Raw genomic sequence first — 5,764 nt, forward strand, 5'->3', positions numbered from 1 at the left:
CGAAGGAGAGGTCCCGCCGACGCTCGCACCGGCCGCTACGGGCCTGGCACCCTCTACGGGCCGTGGCCTCATTCAAGTTGGACTTGGGCTCGGCGCGAGGCGTCGGGGTAGTGGACCCTCCCAAACACCACATGCCACGACAGGCGGCAGCCTGCGGGGTTCGGTGCTGGACTCTTCCCTGTTCGCTCGCCGCTACTGGGGGAATCCTTGTTAGTTTCTTTTCCTCCGCTTAGTAATATGCTTAAATTCAGCGGGTAGTCTCGCCTGCTCTGAGGTCGTTGTACGAGGTGTCGCACGCCACACCGCCAGCCGGCTGTGCACGCTACCGAGAAAGTACCGGTATGCGAACCGCCAGGCGACGGGCGCGCATCGCACGTTTAAGGAGACGCGGCCGGCCACACAGGCGACCACGACACTCCCACGTCTCCGAAGCGGGACAAACGCCGCGCGCTTCAGTATACGTAGCCGACCCTCAGCCAGACGTGGCCCGGGAACGGAATCCATGGACCGCAATGTGCGTTCGAAACGTCGATGTTCATGTGTCCTGCAGTTCACATGTCGACGCGCAATTTGCTGCGTTCTTCATCGACCCACGAGCCGAGTGATCCACCGTCCTGGGTGATCTTTTCCTTTTCAGTCTCCCACTGTCTCTTTCAAGACAGTAGCATTTGCGGGACTGAGGCGTCTGACGGCCCCTGTTCCACTATTTTTTTTGTGTCCAACGGCCTCACAGCCGATGGGCGTCGTACGGCTCCACACCGGAGCGGACAGGCACTCGGGCGAACGTCATTCAAAACCGGCGCCAGGCGCCAGGTACCGCAGGCCAGCCGCTCCAGAGCTTCAGCGCTCGTACCACACAACAACAACACTTCCGCTAGTTTTGAGAGGCACGCGTGGTTCCGCACGCGGCGCACGGCCACTGCCGTACAGGTAGCGTGTTGCGCGACACGACACGCACATCGAAAGACATGCAGTCTAGTCGGTAATGATCCTTCCGCAGGTTCACCTACGGAAACCTTGTTACGACTTTTACTTCCTCTAAATGATCAAGTTTGGTCATCTTTCCGGTAGCATCGGCAACGACAGAGTCGATGCCGCGTACCAGTCCGAAGACCTCACTAAATCATTCAATCGGTAGTAGCGACGGGCGGTGTGTACAAAGGGCAGGGACGTAATCAACGCGAGCTTATGACTCGCGCTTACTGGGAATTCCTCGTTCATGGGGAACAATTGCAAGCCCCAATCCCTAGCACGAAGGAGGTTCAGCGGGTTACCCCGACCTTTCGGCCTAGGAAGACACGCTGATTCCTTCAGTGTAGCGCGCGTGCGGCCCAGAACATCTAAGGGCATCACAGACCTGTTATTGCTCAATCTCGTGCGGCTAGAAGCCGCCTGTCCCTCTAAGAAGAAAAGTAATCGCTGACAGCACGAAGGATGTCACGCGACTAGTTAGCAGGCTAGAGTCTCGTTCGTTATCGGAATTAACCAGACAAATCGCTCCACCAACTAAGAACGGCCATGCACCACCACCCACCGAATCAAGAAAGAGCTATCAATCTGTCAATCCTTCCGGTGTCCGGGCCTGGTGAGGTTTCCCGTGTTGAGTCAAATTAAGCCGCAGGCTCCACTCCTGGTGGTGCCCTTCCGTCAATTCCTTTAAGTTTCAGCTTTGCAACCATACTTCCCCCGGAACCCAAAAGCTTTGGTTTCCCGGAGGCTGCCCGCCGAGTCATCGGAGGAACTGCGGCGGATCGCTGGCTGGCATCGTTTATGGTTAGAACTAGGGCGGTATCTGATCGCCTTCGAACCTCTAACTTTCGTTCTTGATTAATGAAAACATACTTGGCAAATGCTTTCGCTTCTGTTCGTCTTGCGACGATCCAAGAATTTCACCTCTAACGTCGCAATACGAATGCCCCCGCCTGTCCCTATTAATCATTACCTCGGGTTCCGAAAACCAACAAAATAGAACCGAGGTCCTATTCCATTATTCCATGCACACAGTATTCAGGCGGGCTTGCCTGCTTTAAGCACTCTAATTTGTTCAAAGTAAACGTGCCGGCCCACCGAGACACTCAACAAAGAGCACCCTGGTAGGATTTAAACGGGGTCCGCCTCGGGACGCGAAAGCACCCCTTCGGCTCGCCCCACCGGCAGGACGTCCCACGATACATGCCAGTTAAACACCGACGGGCGGTGAACCAACAGCGTGGGACACAAATCCAACTACGAGCTTTTTAACCGCAACAACTTTAATATACGCTATTGGAGCTGGAATTACCGCGGCTGCTGGCACCAGACTTGCCCTCCAATAGATACTCGTTAAAGGATTTAAAGTGTACTCATTCCGATTACGGGGCCTCGGATGAGTCCCGTATCGTTATTTTTCGTCACTACCTCCCCGTGCCGGGAGTGGGTAATTTGCGCGCCTGCTGCCTTCCTTGGATGTGGTAGCCGTTTCTCAGGCTCCCTCTCCGGAATCGAACCCTGATTCCCCGTTACCCGTTACAACCATGGTAGGCGCAGAACCTACCATCGACAGTTGATAAGGCAGACATTTGAAAGATGCGTCGCCGGTACGAGGACCGTGCGATCAGCCCAAAGTTATTCAGAGTCACCAAGGCAAACGGACCAGACAAGCCAATCCGATTGGTTTTGATCTAATAAAAGCGTCCCTTCCATCTCTGGTCGGGACTCTGTTTGCATGTATTAGCTCTAGAATTACCACAGTTATCCAAGTAACGTGGGTACGATCTAAGGAACCATAACTGATTTAATGAGCCATTCGCGGTTTCACCTTAATGCGGCTTGTACTGAGACATGCATGGCTTAATCTTTGAGACAAGCATATGACTACTGGCAGGATCAACCAGGGAGCTGCGTCAACTAGAGCTGAGCAGCCGGCCGCCCGGGAGTGTGTCCCGGGGGCCCGCGCGAACACGCAAGCGTCCGCTCAATTATTCTGCAAACAGGAGGAGGCCGAGCTCCCCTGCACGATACACCTCGAAACCCTCTCAGGTCCCGGCGGCGCGCAGCGCCGTCCTAGGTACTTGGTCGGTTTCGAGAGAGGCGCAATCGCCCGGAGTTAGGCGAGTAGACGGTTTTAGTGCGAACACCCTTGCTCCCAACTGAGCTTGCCGCTGCCGACAGAGGCCCGGGAGCGTGCTGTCGTGGCATTGCCGGCGGGAGACAACACGCGCCACCTATGGTGACCGGCAGCTCCAACGCCAGCGCCACACAAGGGCAAAGCCCCACTTGGGTGCAGAAGCGAACTCTCCCAGCACAGCGCACGCGCCAACACGTCCGCACAACTGCGATACAAACCACCTGCGAGAACCGCTGGGGCGACCGAGCAGCAGACGGCGTCGCGGCGCCGAGTGCCAGGCGGCGGCGCATCCTCAACGCACACAGTCCTCAATCAGACCAGCACACTGCAGATGTCCACCGCGCTTCGCACCGGGCTCGGCTGAACCAACTTTGGCCGCCAGGCGCCGCGTGCAGGGTGCGCCGCAGCGTAGCTGCGCCGCCTGCCGGGCCCGTCGGCTGGCGCTCCTGCCACTCGGCGCCCCCCACCAGCCGCCTGTTGCGCGTGCGCCCACGCAGCGCGCGGCCAACACGCCGGGCGGCCCCCCTTCACCGGCCGGGAACAGTCCCACCAAGCCACCGCCGCGTATCGCTTCATACCCACATGGGCCTAGTCACGCGTGTGGATGTGGCGGGTACCGCTGAAACAACCGGTTAATAGCTGTACCGATCGTCGCCATCACAGATTCACCTCCAGCGTGAACAACCGCTCAACAACGGATTTCCAGTTCATTTGCGTATCTTGGGCAGTAAACGTAGATGTCCACCTACATTTGCGAATTCAACAATTCTTGCATGCCAGGATGTCATGTGTCACGACACGCTACATCAGACCACATACACACTGCGACATGTGCAGAAGAGAACACGTGGAAGGTGGCCCGCGCACGTATGCGATGTACCTTCCGCGATCCACTGTCAACCGGCATCTGCGGCATGTCCCAGATATGGAACGCGGTCCACCAGGGTAGCACTTTGTGTGAGGCAATACGACAAAGTCGGAATACACGCGTCACTACATCAGACGGCTCACGCTGACCTGACCTGACCTGACTCACCGCACCACCACCCCCAGCGACCCAGGGTGACATACAATGCGTTCGTACGTTCCTCCCACACGCCTCTACGGCGTACCACAGTGCAACCTAGCTGTTATTGGGAGACGAGACAAGTAGCATCAAGCACAACATATGGAAATTGAGATTCGACACCGTTGGGCACAGCCAGCGTACGGTCACACGTATCACACTACTTCACTCTGTACGTAACGACCGATGATCGGTACAGCGTGTGGGTTACGCGTACGACATCAGCGGACAATGGACACAGACCATACCACGACGTACACTGAGGGCGTCGACATCTGAATGCAACTGAACAGCTGCGAGGCTCATTTAACACTCAAACGCCAGACCGACCAGCTTGAGAGGACAGAGACACAAAGAGGGGGACAGAGGGGGACAGAGGGGGACAGAGGGGGGGGAGGGGGGGGGTCGGCGATATAGTCCTATTGCAGTACAATTGACAGTGGATAGCAGGAATATGTGGAAAGTAAGCAACACTCGCAAGACATCTACATGAGGATAACAACGACACCAGAGATTCCGAGCAGTGAACTATGTTAGGCAAAGGGACAACGTGGGTTAGGTTAAGGGACAACGTGGGTTAGGTTAAGGGACAACGTGGGTTAGGTTAAGGGACAACGTGGGTTAGGTTAAGGGACAACGTGGGTTAGGTTAAGGGACAACGTGGGTTAGGTTAAGGGACAACGTGGGTTAGGTTAAGGGACAACGTGGGTTAGGTTAAGGGACAACGTGGGTTAGGTTAAGGGACAACGTGGGTTAGGTTAAGGGACAACGTGGGTTAGGTTAAGGGACAACGTGGGTTAGGTTAAGGGACAACGTGGGTTAGGTTAAGGGACAACGTGGGTTAGGTTAAGGGACAACGTGGGTTAGGTTAAGGGACAACGTGGGTTAGGTTAAGGGACAACGTGGGTTAGGTTAAGGGACAACGTGGGTTAGGTTAAGGGACAACGTGGGTTAGGTTAAGGGACAACGTGGGTTAGGTTAAGGGACAACGTGGGTTAGGTTAAGGGACAACGTGGGTTAGGTTAAGGGACAACGTGGGTTAGGTTAAGGGACAACGTGGGTTAGGTTAAGGGACAACGTGGGTTAGGTTAAGGGACAACGTCGGTTAGGTTAAGGGACAACGTCGGTTAGGTTAAGGGACAACGTCGGTTAGGTTAAGGGACAACGTCGGTTAGGTTAAGGGACAACGTCGGTTAGGTTAAGGGACAACGTCGGTTAGGTTAAGGGACAACGTCGGTTAGGTTAAGGGACAACGTGGGTTAGGTTAAGGGACAACGTGGGTTAGGTTAAGGGACAACTTGAGTTAGGTTAAGGGACAACTTGAGTTAGGTTAAGGGACAAATTGAGTTAGGTTAAGGGACAAATTGAGTTAGGTTAAGGGACAAATTGAGTTAGGTTAAGGGACAAATTGAGTTAGGTTAAGGGACAAATTGAGTTAGGTTAAGGGACAACTTGAGTTAGGTTAAGGGACAAATTGAGTTAGGTTAAGGGACAAATTGAGTTAGGTTAAGGGACAAATTGAGTTAGGTTAAGGGACAACTTGAGTTAGGTTAAGGGACAACTTGAGTTAGGTTAAGGGACAACTTGAGTTA

General features: G+C 54.8%; 3 non-coding genes across 3 annotated transcripts in view; all 3 read right to left on the reverse strand.

Moving 5' to 3' along the window:
- The window catches only part of LOC126332623 (large subunit ribosomal RNA), a 4,222-nt gene extending 3,944 nt beyond the window's left edge, over positions 1-278 (reverse strand). Inside the window, exon 1 of the ribosomal RNA XR_007563807.1 lies at positions 1-278. This exon is cut by the window's left edge and continues 3,944 nt beyond it. This is a non-coding gene — a ribosomal RNA (large subunit ribosomal RNA).
- A 188-nt stretch (positions 279-466) lies between these two features.
- Positions 467-621, reverse strand: LOC126332620 (5.8S ribosomal RNA). Its single transcript, XR_007563804.1, has one exon. It is a non-coding gene; the product is annotated as a 5.8S ribosomal RNA (ribosomal RNA).
- Positions 622-983: 362 nt separating this feature from the next.
- Positions 984-2,876, reverse strand: LOC126332622 (small subunit ribosomal RNA). Its single transcript, XR_007563806.1, has one exon. It is a non-coding gene; the product is annotated as a small subunit ribosomal RNA (ribosomal RNA).
- Between the last annotated feature and the right edge of the window lie 2,888 nt (positions 2,877-5,764).

This window comes from Schistocerca gregaria, unplaced genomic scaffold (assembly GCF_023897955.1).
Source record: "Schistocerca gregaria isolate iqSchGreg1 unplaced genomic scaffold, iqSchGreg1.2 ptg001482l, whole genome shotgun sequence".
NCBI classification, from domain to species: Eukaryota; Metazoa; Arthropoda; class Insecta; order Orthoptera; family Acrididae; genus Schistocerca; species Schistocerca gregaria.